The sequence below is a fragment of the Cupressus sempervirens genome, chromosome 2, assembly GCF_028749045.1.
Source record: "Cupressus sempervirens isolate cs-2001-9-10 chromosome 2, ASM2874904v1, whole genome shotgun sequence".
Classification (NCBI taxonomy): domain Eukaryota; kingdom Viridiplantae; phylum Streptophyta; class Pinopsida; order Cupressales; family Cupressaceae; genus Cupressus; species Cupressus sempervirens.
The window spans coordinates 718,360,014-718,373,655 of NC_143119.1; positions in this window are offsets into that span (position 1 = coordinate 718,360,014).

Consider the following 13,642-nt stretch of genomic DNA (forward strand, 5'->3'; position numbering starts at 1 on the left):
ATTGAACATGATTTTGTTTACCATAGAAACAATGTTTGTAGAAGTCAAACTGGAGATTAAAATCATTTAACCCCTCAACTAGGTTCTTATATTTCAGGGTTTTGAGACCCTTCAAACCAATGTGGCCAAATCTCATATGCGACAACATTGTCTTTTCTACTAGAAGCTTTCCTTCAAATGTGTTTGCACCCTTAGGTACACATGGTGCACTACCATCAAAACCAATAACCACAATCTTCTTTACTACTTGTTCAAGTGGTGGGGATGAAGTGATAGCTACTCTCTTCTTTGAATCAAAAGAACTATTGCACTGAGAAATGCATGCATCAAGCTAAAATAGAATATCTCTCCTAGTACCCTTAGTAAGCACCATAGCTCCTCTCATTATCTTACATCCATATTTAGGAAAAAAAACTTGCACACCTACATCATTTAGCATACTTATAGATAATAGGTTTTGTGCCAAACTAGGAATGTGCATTACCCCATTGATCCCCTTTACTCATCCATCAAGGAATCTAATAGTGACCCATCTTTGTCCAACTATCTTTAGGTGAGAATCATCACCCAAGTACACCTTTCCACCATTGAAAAATTTTTACTTTGAGAACTAGCTTCAATGAGAGGTCATGTGGAAAGAAGCACCCAAGTCTATCAACCACACATCATCAAATGCATCCACTACCAAGGCTTCAATGAAAGCATCGCCATCTTCTTGAGATTTTTCTGAACCCAAATTTGAGGCCTTCTTCTTCATCTTTGGCTCTTTACATTCTTTATAGAAGTTCCTAGTCTTATCACAATTACAACATGTTTCCTTGGAATTTCCAGGAGTCTTTGATTTTCCATAGGATCTGGATCTACCCTTTCTAGACTTATTGTCATTTTTCTTGCCTTTGTCATTGGATCTACCGTGAACAACAAGAGCTTCCTTAGCCAAATCTGAAGGCTTTCTTCATGTCTCCTCAGATAACAAAAAAGACACCACATATCCATTTTGAAAGTGACTAAAGTACTTCCAAGAGCCATCATAAGATGATCCCATGAATCTAGATAGGAACATAATAGGGTCATACATCAATCCTCCTCCTCTATCTTGACACCAGACGATGTCAATTGTGCAATTAGTAAATTAAAAGCGTTTAGATTATCTATAATAGATCCTCCTTCCTCCATTCTTAGAGAATAAAGCTTCTTCCTTAGGAACAACTTGTTCACCAGAGATTTGGCTTGACACACAGACCCAAGCCATGTCCACAAACTATTTGTGGTCTTCTCATCAAGAACATTCAGGAGAACTAAATCAACTAGACAGAGTCTAATCAGACCCTTAGCTTTTCGATCCTTGAGATTCCAATCCTCTTGAGATATTTTCATGGGTCTCACATCAAGTGAAGTCACCTCCCATAGATCATGATCTTCAAGCAAGTCTTCCATCTTGAGTTTTCACAACTTAAAATTACTGCCATTAAATTTCTCCACCTTCATTTTTCCATATGATGAACTAGCCATCTCAATCTACAAATAAGATTCCAAATGCTCTACACAAAACTTCCACTCAACTTGAGATTAGCTCAAAAAACCCTACCTAACAACTAGGATCAAAATTTGATCAAGCTCTGATACCACTTGTAAGGAAACTCAGGTGCGGAAATAGCTTCCTACACTAATCTCTTAAGGAAAGCATTATTCAAATTCTTATTAAATCCTTACAATTTCAGATTTGATATTATATAAACAATAATATTGTAGTCAACCATGAATATAGAAAATAGATAGAGAAATAATAACACATAAACACAAAGATATTTCGGTGGGGAAAAACCTTTCAGTAAAACAACCCCACCCCTCAAAACCCTACACAATGTATTATCTTCAACTCAAAGGTTACAACACACTTACAATGCTAGCTCTTTTAGGACATGGAAGAATTATCCATGAGCAACCAACAATACCTATTCACTCTCTATCCTATCTACAACCCTAAAAGTGCTTATATAATGTGCTTTCCATTTTTAGGGCAACTTCCAAAGATAGCTCTTACACAACATAGGAATTCGTCATAACCATTTCAGTCATGCACACAATTAAATCTTCCAAAGATAGCTCTTATGCATCATAGGAATCCATCATAACCATTTTAGTCATGATCTCCTTACACATAATTAAATCTTGCAAAGATAGCTCTTACACGTCATAGGAATCTGTCCTAACTTATTTAGTCATGATCTCCTTAGACACAATTCAAAATCTTCCAAAGATAGCTCTTACGAATCAAAGAAATTTTTCATAACTATTTCAATCATGATCTCCTTACATAGAATTCAAGATGCCAATAAATGCAAGTGGAGTGACACATCAACATGCCAACTAGACATGTACACTCACACTTAATTACATTATTTGCAAAAAATACATTTACAAAACAAATAATAAGAATAGGAATTATCCAAGGTTGAAACACCTTATTCCTAATAGTGTTGTGGGTCCATCATTCCACATGGTGGGTAGCCACATCATCATGGACCTAACCCATGATTAACTATCACCTAGACCACGAATACACGATTAATTTTTTTTTTCCCATTTTGCTACTCAAACTCAAGGTCAATCTAAACCTCATGTGATCCTGTGACTTAAAACTATTCACAAGATTCTAAGCATTTTTGCATAGTTGTGACAAACCATAGACCTTTTTTATCTAAGTGGCTGATCATGCGACTAAAGAAATCTCCTAGTCACTACTAAAACTTGACATAACACTTTACTTAGGTGACCACACAATCAAAGCCATCACCAAATACTTCTCTTAGTATCAAATTGAGAAGAACCTAAGTGCCTACCCACCAAAACTTAGTGACCAAAGGAAAATAGCTACCTCATTAGGTTGCATCATCAAATGTTGTGGTTTGATGAAGAGCCTTGACCTTGTCACTAACCACAGTCTCCTAATCACACACTTAAGATCCCATGAGCTCTCAGTTGAAACTAAAAGTTAACATAAAGTGCCAATCTTAGAGGTACTTTGAAAATTTGAAAATTTGAAGAGTGCATGCTTAAAAAAAAGGGTTTGCTAGCGGAAAGTATTTCCATGAAAAAATTCAAGGAAACCCTAGGTGCCTAACATGGATAAAATATTATCAAAATAAGGGTTTCGCCATAAGATAAAAAAGAATACAATTAATCCTAACTGCTCAATAATAAAAATGTTTTCACAATAAAATTTGAACATTTAACCTTAGTAAAAATGAGGGCTAACAATATCTCTATCTGGGGATGATGGATAACTTGTACCCATGCAAGAATGTAGAATCTCTGGCAGAGGCAGACCACACAACAAAAACAACTTGAGACAAAAACTTCTGAGACTATCTAGAAACATAAACTTATATACAGAGGTTATAGACATTATGCACAAGAAATTACACAAATGTACAAGGATATAAAAACCTAACTACTATTCATGTTAGCTAAATACTTTCAACAAAAGTATTTCTTCAAGAGTTGTCCATGAATTGGTAATTCAGGAAATCTTCCTAATAATTCTCTGATGAAATATGAATCCTCACCCCAAGTTGAATCAACCTGATATGGACCAAGCCAAATAGGATCAAATTTTCCATGCTTTCCGTTATCCTCCATTCGTGCATTCCAATTTATGACAATATCATCTGGTCAAACTTTCTTTCCACTACCTTTCTATCATATAGAAGCTTTACATATAGCTGCAACTTTATGTTTCTTGTAGAAACTTCCTTTCTTGTTTCATTCAACCTAGCCAATTCATCCATCCTTTTTTGGATGTCATCAATGGTATCTTCATCATACACTTGGATGTAATTATATAATCCCATCAGGTTATTCTGAGGCATTGTAGCCCAAATTCCATATGCCAAATCAAAAGATGAAACACCTATTGCCTTCTTCACTATTACTCTATCAGCCCAGACTGCCAAGTGCAATTTTGAATCCCATGCTTTCTTGTTGTCATCCAAAGTCCTCTTTATGACTTTCAACAAGCTCTTGTTTGTGGACTCAGCTTGTCCATTTCGTTGTGGGTGATAGAGTCATGATGTTGACTTGGTAATACCATACTTATCATAGAATTTAATAAATTCTTCAAACCTGAAACACATGGCATTATCAATCACTATTCTTTCAGGACACCCAAACCTTGTAATTATATTATTTAGCAAAAAATTATTCACCTCATTACTGGTGGAATTCTTTTGGGAATATCTTCCACCCACTTTGTGAAGTAATCAGTCGCTACCAAAATCCAAGAGTAGAAAATACTAGACTTGGTTAAGATTTCACCTATAAAATCCATCCCCCATTGCTAAAAGGGTGCATGTACTTCTACTAATTTCATAGGAGCATTCCCAAAGAACTTTAACTTTCCTACAAATCTCTAGAAAGGGTCACATTTTCTAACCAGAACTTGGGCATCTTTAAACAAGCTAGGCCACCAAAAACCTACTCTCATAATCATGTGGGTCATAGTCTTTGCAATATAATGGGCCCCACACACTCCAGAATGCATCTCTCTTAGTACTCTTTCTGATTTTGTTTTATCAATGCACTTGAAGAGTATCCCTTCAAAATTTATCTGCCACAACCTACCATTGGAAATAATGTATCTAATTGAATGCAATTTTACAATCCTCTTTTCATTGTCAATCAGATGGGGTGGAGATTGCATATGTTGTAAATAGTATATCACAAGTGTGTACCAGTTACATTGATCCATATCACATGAATTTGTTTCAAGGTCCTCATGCATAGCATTTATTTGATTAGCATCTAGATTAGTTGAGCCATAAGCTTTGCTAATCCTTGACCTCTTACTAACTTGGTGATTTGAATATCAATATCAAACTCTTGTATTCTGTTGATCCATCTACACCTTCTACCAGAAACCTCTTGCTAAGACAAAATATCCTTTACTACTGCACTTGGTGCAAAAGCAATAACAGTAGCACCCACAAAGTAACATCTAAAAGCCTTGATAGATTTAACTAAAGCATAAGCCTACTTTTCATAGATTTCATATTTAAGTTTAGTAGGCTGTAGAGATTTGCTAAAAAATGTAATTGGTTGTTCATAATCTTCATCATTTATTTTGTAGTAAGACAACAACAATTATATGGAATATGCATGGGCTTTCCATAGTCTAGGGTCCTAAGGACTGGTGCATTCTTGATAGTAGTCTTAATTTCTTGGAAAGAAATAGTAGGCTAACCTTGTCAACTGATAGTTGCTCCTTTCTAGAGCATTTTGGAAATTGGTTAGCTGATCTCAACAAAGTTTGTCACAAATCTCCTTAAGAAATTTACTCGCCTAGAAAGATTGTATACCCTTGACATTCTTAAGCTTTGGTACCTTTTCAATTTCTATTAATCTCCTAGGGTTGATCTTCACCCCATATTTGGACACTATATGACCCAACAACTTTCCCTCGGTTACCCCAAAGGTGCATTTCTTTGGGTTTAAGGAAATACCATTCTTAAAGGCTTTTATACAAATATATTCCAAATTCTTGCAATGTTCCTCAACCTTCTTCGAGTATTTAGTTAAATCATCTTGGTATACCACCACGAGCTCATCAATATATTCTTTAAAGGCTACATCCATGGCCCTCTAAAAAGTTGCTTCTACATTTATGAGGCCGAAAGGTATTCTAACATATACAAAGGTTCCTCGAGGGGTAGTGAAGGTTCTGTTGAACTGCTCCTTCTAATCAACCAGGACCTAGTTATATCCTAAGAAGCCATCGATCATTGACATCAATTTTGAACTAGTGATCTACTGCAACATGGCTTCCATGTTGGGTAGCCCATAATTATCTTTTAATGAGGCAATGTTCAAGTTTCTAAAATCAACACAAAGCCTAATGTCACCATTATTTTTTGTGACTGGTACCAAGTTAGATACCCATGAGGAATGCCTAATTGGCTTTATTATCCCCCCATCTCTAAGATTCATAAGTTCTTCTGGAATCTTAGAGCTAGAGTAGGATTGATCTCTATTTTTTTCTAAATGGTTTGACATCATCCTTGAGAGGTATTACATAATGGAAAAAAATATTTCCTATAAGCTTTAAGTTCATCATATGACCATGCAAAAGCATATCTAAATCTTCTTAACATACTTATCAAGGATTTACTAATTTCAAGGGATAGGGTCTTACCAATATATACCTTCTTTGGGGATTCAATAGTGCCAAGATTTATCTCTTCTAGCTCCTATGGCTTCTTGTCTTTGGATTCTAAATATACTCAGTCTTGGTTATCAAAAATATTTCCAAAACCACCAGTCCCTTGGGTACCTTGTTAGTCTTGAGCTACAACATCTCTTGGCCAAAGATCTTATCCTTTCCATCTATTGTTTCTATCTAAGCAGTTCAGTCCAACTCTTGGCCATGATATGTATCCTCATTAAGGAAAAAATTCAAGATGTCCTTATCATCCTCAAAAACTTTCCAACTTTCCACATTGTTGGGAATAAATGGCCTATTTTGTACTTTAGTTTTAGACATACCAACAAATGATATGTCATCTAGCTTAATGGCTATATTGGCCAATAGATTAGCCATCTTGTTAGTATTTATGTCCTTCCAAGAAATACCAAAGGCATCAAATGATTTTATTTGATCCCAAAAAACACTCCTATACTATTTTAATCTTTTGTTCTTGGAAGCATATGTCTCCTTGACTTGAGACACAATCAGTTCAGAGTCACCAATAACATGCAACCTTTTGATTTTATGATTGGCTACCACTTTTAATCCTAGTAGTAGTGCCTCATATTGTACAATGTTATTTGTGCATGAGACATTTAAAGTAATGGAATACCTAAATGTATTCTTTTATGGAGATATAAAGACAACTCCAATGCCTAAGCCCTCTTTGGAATTGGCACCATCAAAAAACATGGCCCAAAGACCTTGGGATTCTACACAATTGGTCACTTCTTGTGCTATGAGTGGGTGCAATTTCTCAATTTCATGAATAAAAGTTCTTCTCTAAAAGAACTAACCCCAGGATCCATAAATCATGTAGCATCTTTATATATACTATCTTCAAATATATATGTCACCCTTGGTTCCCTTCAATTTTGATAGCCTTATCCCCTATATGGAAGGTAGCATATGATAACTCACACTGTAGGCTACCTCCCATCATAGCACTCTACTTCCTAAAGAGAACCATTCCATAATGAGGAGGAATATCAACCAAAAGAATAGTCATAAACAACTCTACATTAAGGTAATCAACAAGTTTAAAAGGTAATGCATTGATAGTACTTATGAAATCTACTTTTCTAGCATCCATTTCTCTACATCTACCATGTTTGGTATCTACCTCTAAACCAAGGGCCTCCATAACCTTAAAAGGCATAGTAGTGTTAGATGTACACCAGAGTCAATCAAGAGTTCTACCTTTTATGACCAAAGCGAGGAAAAAGGGATCAACATCTTGTAGATAAGCTATAGAGGAGTTGTCCAAAGAGATTTGGGTTATTTTGGACATGACTGCTTTATCCTCTTTATCCTTTACTATGATTGAAGTTCGTTGTATAAATATTCATTCTTGTGTACCAACATTATTATTTCTTATCCCACTTAACCAAGACATGGCCTTATTCTTGTGTTCCTCTATCCTAAATACCTCTGATAAAGGAACTTTGACTTTAATTTGTGATAACATTAAAATCATGTCAACAAGTTCATAACTAGTGGGCTTAATAGAAATACCTATGGATGTAGACATTTGAATAGCATGAACCTCCTTTTGTTTGAAGATATCAGAGTCAAATTTCTTTTCTTGTATACTTACCTTGATAGTTTCAACTCCTTGAAACTTCACAATTTTCTTTGGCTCCCATTTCTTTCTTTTGTTATCCTTCAACTTAGATGTCTCAAGAGTGTCCTTCTTATGTTCATCAACTATCTTATCAGTAGTTTTCTTTATGAAGATACTAGCTAGCTTAACTGGAGCATTTTTAATAGTATGATTTCTTAGATTGTAAGTAGTATGGATTTCAGCCACCATCTCTACAATAATTCTATCAATCTCCTCTTTAGATGGTTTTCTCAAATTTATGTGATCAACCCCTGGCAATATATTACAGATTGTGTTCTCATCCTGATCTTCATCATTTGAAAGTACCTATTGATGATGCATCTAATATACATTTCTCTAGTCCACAACATCAATCTCGGATTCCTCTATGTTGTCACAAAGGTTTACCATATTGCATGTCACATCCTCATGATTTTCTTATTCCTCTCCCTCTTCATTTTGTGATTGTTGATTTGCTGAAAATGATTGAGCAACTATATAATAATTAGAGGAGTGAGGGGACTGCCATACAATACTTTGTGGTATATCATCACAACATTTCTCTTTAATGGGTCTAGTGTACCTTTATCTTTGCTACCCTAACCAGGATTTGGGATGGGCTTCCCATCCTTCCATTATGTAGTATAAGGATAGTTCTGCATCCTAGGTGGTCTGTTATAATTATTGTTAAATGGGGCCTTCTCACCAACATTTGATTTGTTTGCATGGTAGGTCAGTGGATTCATATTCTTTAGTAATCTTAAAAATTGCCCCATTGTATCTTCTCTAGGCTTCTTACCTACCGTAGGCCTCTCAACATATTTCCTATTTCCTTTTGGACTAAAAAGCTTTGGGGTCATCTCTTCTCCTCGACTTACCAGAAGCCCTTCTGTTGTTTTCAATATTGACAACCATTGTATAGGCCTCCCTCAAAGTTCTAAGCTCTTTTTCCCTTGGGTTATATGCCATCTTACTATCAAAGGCATTGAAATAAGTTGTGATACACACATCTTCACCAAGTTGCATTACTTGGAACAATTTATACATTCCTTTCTAAAATATCACATTAAAGTCAAATGTGGATTCACTGGGGCTTTTCTTGATATTGTTGAATTCATTCAACATGAAGTTGGCATTGGTTTGATCACCATACTGTTCTTTGAAAAACTTCTCCAAGTCGTTCAATGAAATGATACTATTATCAAGTAGCATTCTAAACCAATCTCTTGCATCCTTTGTCAGTAAATGAACAAAAAAAATCATCACTAAATCTTCATGCTCCACCTCATATTCATTGAACATGTCAATGAATTTCCTTAGGTGCTCCTCACTATTTATGGCATTTTTGCCTAAAAATTTGACAACCTCATCCCTTAGGTCATTAGAGATAGGGTGAGGGAAATCAGGAACACCCATAAAGGACATTTTCTTATATTGTTCTAGATAGTTAAGTCTTCTCTAAGAAATAATAGCATTAGATGTGCTTGCTCCAACAGCCTAGCCTTGGATAGGGATCTAGGGTTGTTGGACTTGTTGAATAACTAGGATTGGACTAGTGGTAATAAGAACTGAAGTAGGGACTGATTGTGAGATGTTTTGGCTAGTTACTATAGGTCCATAAGTGGGAATAGATGGGATAACTTGTGAGAATGGTCTAGGAAAAATGATAAAGAAAAATTATCTTTAATAAATTATATCTTTCTCTTAGTTTCAACTGCATGAGCTTCATTTTCTACTTTCTCAAGTTCCTTTTCTAGATCTTCCCTTTCCTTCTCAGCCTTCTCTAGATCTTGGTCAAGCTTAGACATGGTGAGGCTTGTAGACTTACTAGGAAAAACTTGGGGCTCATTGATTTGTATTCCCACAACTTTTTACTTTCCCTTATCATGGTCTTTTACAATCAAATCTTAAAAATTGGGTTCAATAGGTCTATAGGGTTGCACTTGTGTAAAAACAGGTCTCTCCATCTCTTTAAGAAGGCACTCCTACTCTTGGACCTTGGACCTTAGAACATATACACAAAAACATCTAAGTGTAGTTTAGAAGAATTTTCTTGAGCCCTTTGTTTTTCTCTTGTAAGGAGTTCATTCTCCTAAGAAAGTTGTCTCTCTCAGTAAGAGTATTCAAGTTGATTTGTTCTTTTTCTTTTTCCAAATGAATGTGTTTAGCTTCTTCTTCTGCAACCCTCTTCCTAAGAATGACTAATTTTGGTAATAAATCTTCACATTCTACAGTAGTGGCCTCTAAATCTACTGGGTCATCTAGATCTATAAGGTTAGCCACATATGGTCCTTGTCTAGCACTAAAATTGGTATCCATATTTTCTCTAAAAACTTGGCAACTATGTCTCATTTCATTCACCAGATTAGGTCAACAACGGATATATCCTATAGAAGATACATTTTTATTATGATATACCCTTTCTTCTCTAAATAGGGTGATGAATGCTTCACCCAATAATGTAGTATGCTCAGATTCAAAACTTTTGGGAGATGACTCCTTTTCTGCCATAGAGTAGTACTCTGAATGGGCTGACATACTATCTAGGGATCCAAGTAGGATTAGGGTCCACTTTCTTCTTAATTTGATTCTTTCTACCCCGAGGACGTAATTCCATGTATAGTGGTATTTTTGGGTGGGTCTTTGTAACATCATCTATATTTTTCTTCTTATTAACCATTGGTTAGGATCATTTGAGATATTTATAGCACTAGCTACAAAACCTTAGACTTGAGTCGCCACCCTTTTAAGGGAAAATAGTTTTAAAATGGCTTAGAATAACAAGGCAAGAATTTTAGAAACAGAGCTGACATAAAGTGTCAAACTGAGGAACCCTCAAGACTACACATTGGGTAATAGAAAACTTAAGCACTAGTTGATATGACAATATTCTCTACACAATTCCTAGTAGAGTCATCATTTTGTTGGAATTCTTTTCATGGAAAGGGAGTACTAAGTTGGTTTGAACCTAATACTAGGATGCATAAGACAAAGACCAAGCCTATGGAATAGCTAAAATCTATATTCAAGTGGTTAATATTAGCTCTTGACCAACTTCAATAGAATCACTAGGACTCTCTTCACTTTAGGCTTTTTAGGGCCACGATAGGTACACCTTAAGGATGGAAATGATTGGTTATAGTTATTCTCCTTCAAAATTCACTCATTCACTTAAACTCTTCTTTTCAAAACTATCTCTTATAGAAAAAGGTCGTCAATGTTCCTTTATGATTTTCCAATGAACTCCTTGATCATAGTAGCTAACTATAACTCAGAAGAAGATATTGCAAACAAGTAACAACCAACATATTGGTTCTTCATTACATAAAATAATAAATTGATTTTTTGATTCTTGTGTGTGTTCTACAACTATATGAATCATCAACTTGCAACTAAAATTAAGTGACAAGTGTCTTATCCGTTGTTTTATAGAGTCAAAACTAGCAACTTAGACCTATTTAATCAACTTGTCAACATCAAGCTCTGAATTTCATTCTTACCACATCCTTCTCATAAACCCTAAACTTTGTCACTTAAAGAAAGTAATTACTTAATTCTTTAAATTAATAGCAATCAATAAGAGACATACAATTTATCTAAAATACATTTAACTAAAAGAACATTGTTCACTTCAATCTCAAGATCATAGATATATAAGGAAGGAGACAAAATTTGAAGACACAGTTATGCAGGATTTCCTTTTTGTATTGATTTCCTTTGAAAATGAATATGATACTGATAAAACTCAACGTAAAACTTAGAATCGGACAACAGATACTTGGTATTCATTGTATTCTTAAGTATACAAAACTGATTGCATTCATCTAAATACAAAAAACTTGGATAGACTATAAAAAGACATAAAACAAGAAAATTCTACAGACTTTTGACCACTACTCCACATCTTGGGAATCATTATATAGAGGATTGCTACAATCTTCATATGGGAAGGCAGGTGTCAAAAACTAAGTAGTCAAAAACAATAAGGCAAAACCTTTGAAAGATTACATTAATACATTCCTTTGCAGTTGAAAAGTAGGCAAGAAAGTGGGTGTAAAAGTAGATAACATTTATAGCAGAAGACTCTACTTTAACTCTTTTTCCCTCTTCCATCTCCTCCTATCTTCTCATAGTAGACCCTTTTGTTGTCTTTGTCTAATCATCTTCCTAGGATGGTAGAACCTTAATGTCTTCTATTACTTCCCATAAGGCCACATCTGTGTCTATCTTGCCAAGCACCATCCTTAACTACATTCAATTGTTCTATGTATTTAATCCATTTAGAGTTAGTAACAACCTTTACTCCTCTTGAGACCTTACCCATATCCGAGTCTATTCTAAAAAGAAAATCAATCAAATCATAGACAACATTTACATTTGTCTCATTTTTGCAATTGGCTACAAACCTCAGATGTCTCAAAATATCTTCAAAAGAAGAAAACCATTCTTGACATTCATTGGAAATTCCATTACTATCTATAATACCAGGAATAAAATTTGGGATCCCCATAGCAATTTTTTTCATTTTCCCTTGAATTAGTTGCATCTTTCCAGTGAAAAAACCATATAGCTACCTTACCTTATTTATCATGTTTCTAGTATTAATGATTAACGCCTTGGGCAATTCCTCTTTTTGGGGTAGTAGATAGATCAAATTGTCAAAAAAAGGGCATAAGGCCCCCAAGTTGTGAATAGAGGGGATAGAAGGTCTAATGCTTCTGAGCATTTGTATTCATCTCCTTGTAAGCTAATGTAACTGTTGTGCACAATTTGTGAAACAACTTGTAAGGCACCAATTTTGTGCATAAGGAAATTCTAAAATGTCTTAATTTGCACTTCCTTAGCACCATCCCACTCATTAGTATCCACATGTTGGGCTTCTCTAAAAATTGCTATGTCAGCTTCAGTTTGACCCTCATGGTCCTTCAACTCAGTAACAGGTCTAGTCACAACCCTTAGATTCCTTATTTCATCTTCCATGTCAACTATCTTCTTCTCTAGGACATAAGTCCTCTTCAACTCCTCTTCATATTTTTTTCTAGCATCAATGGATATGCTATAAGTTGTGTACAACTACTCTTGCAATGTATCCATCTTGCTCTTCCCCATTAATGATGTTGTATTCACCAAATTGTGGATTTGGTCACTAGATATAGTGGAGACATTCCAAAAAAATACATTTCCCTATGGGGACTCCTTTATCTCCATGAGAGTTGGCTTATTATCATCTGGAGCCATGCTCTATATTGTCATTGTTTTGTTATCTATATTAAATCCAGAGCCTTGCAGCTAACCAGTGATAATAGTCTCTTCAAAAGAGACTAATCTTTCTTTCTTTCTGATCTAATCCAACATGAAAGAGGAACTAAGTTCCCAAATAGGAAAAAGTAGTATTTCACTTCTCATTACTAATGCTCTTGTTCCTCAACTATGAGATTCTCACTATTTAGGTCATACTCCTACAACTTCTGCACTAATTCTGTAATTTTCTTTGGTGACTCCCTAGATTGCAATTGTAAGATGAGTTCATTATGTTTCACCTTATAAAGAAAAGACTTAAATTCATTAGTCATCCTTTGTGAACTCCTCTAATTGAATTATTCTTTCATCCAACATTTAAATCTGCAATTCAGTCATGTTGGGGATCTTTTCATGCTCTCTTACTTGTTTGATAAAAAAATTTGTCTAATGATATCAAATAATTTAGATCCCTGAGGTATAATTTGTAATGCCTTGCCTTTGACCTTGTCAAGGATTTGAATCATCTTCTTTCCTTTAGCTCATGAAGAGCTCTATGG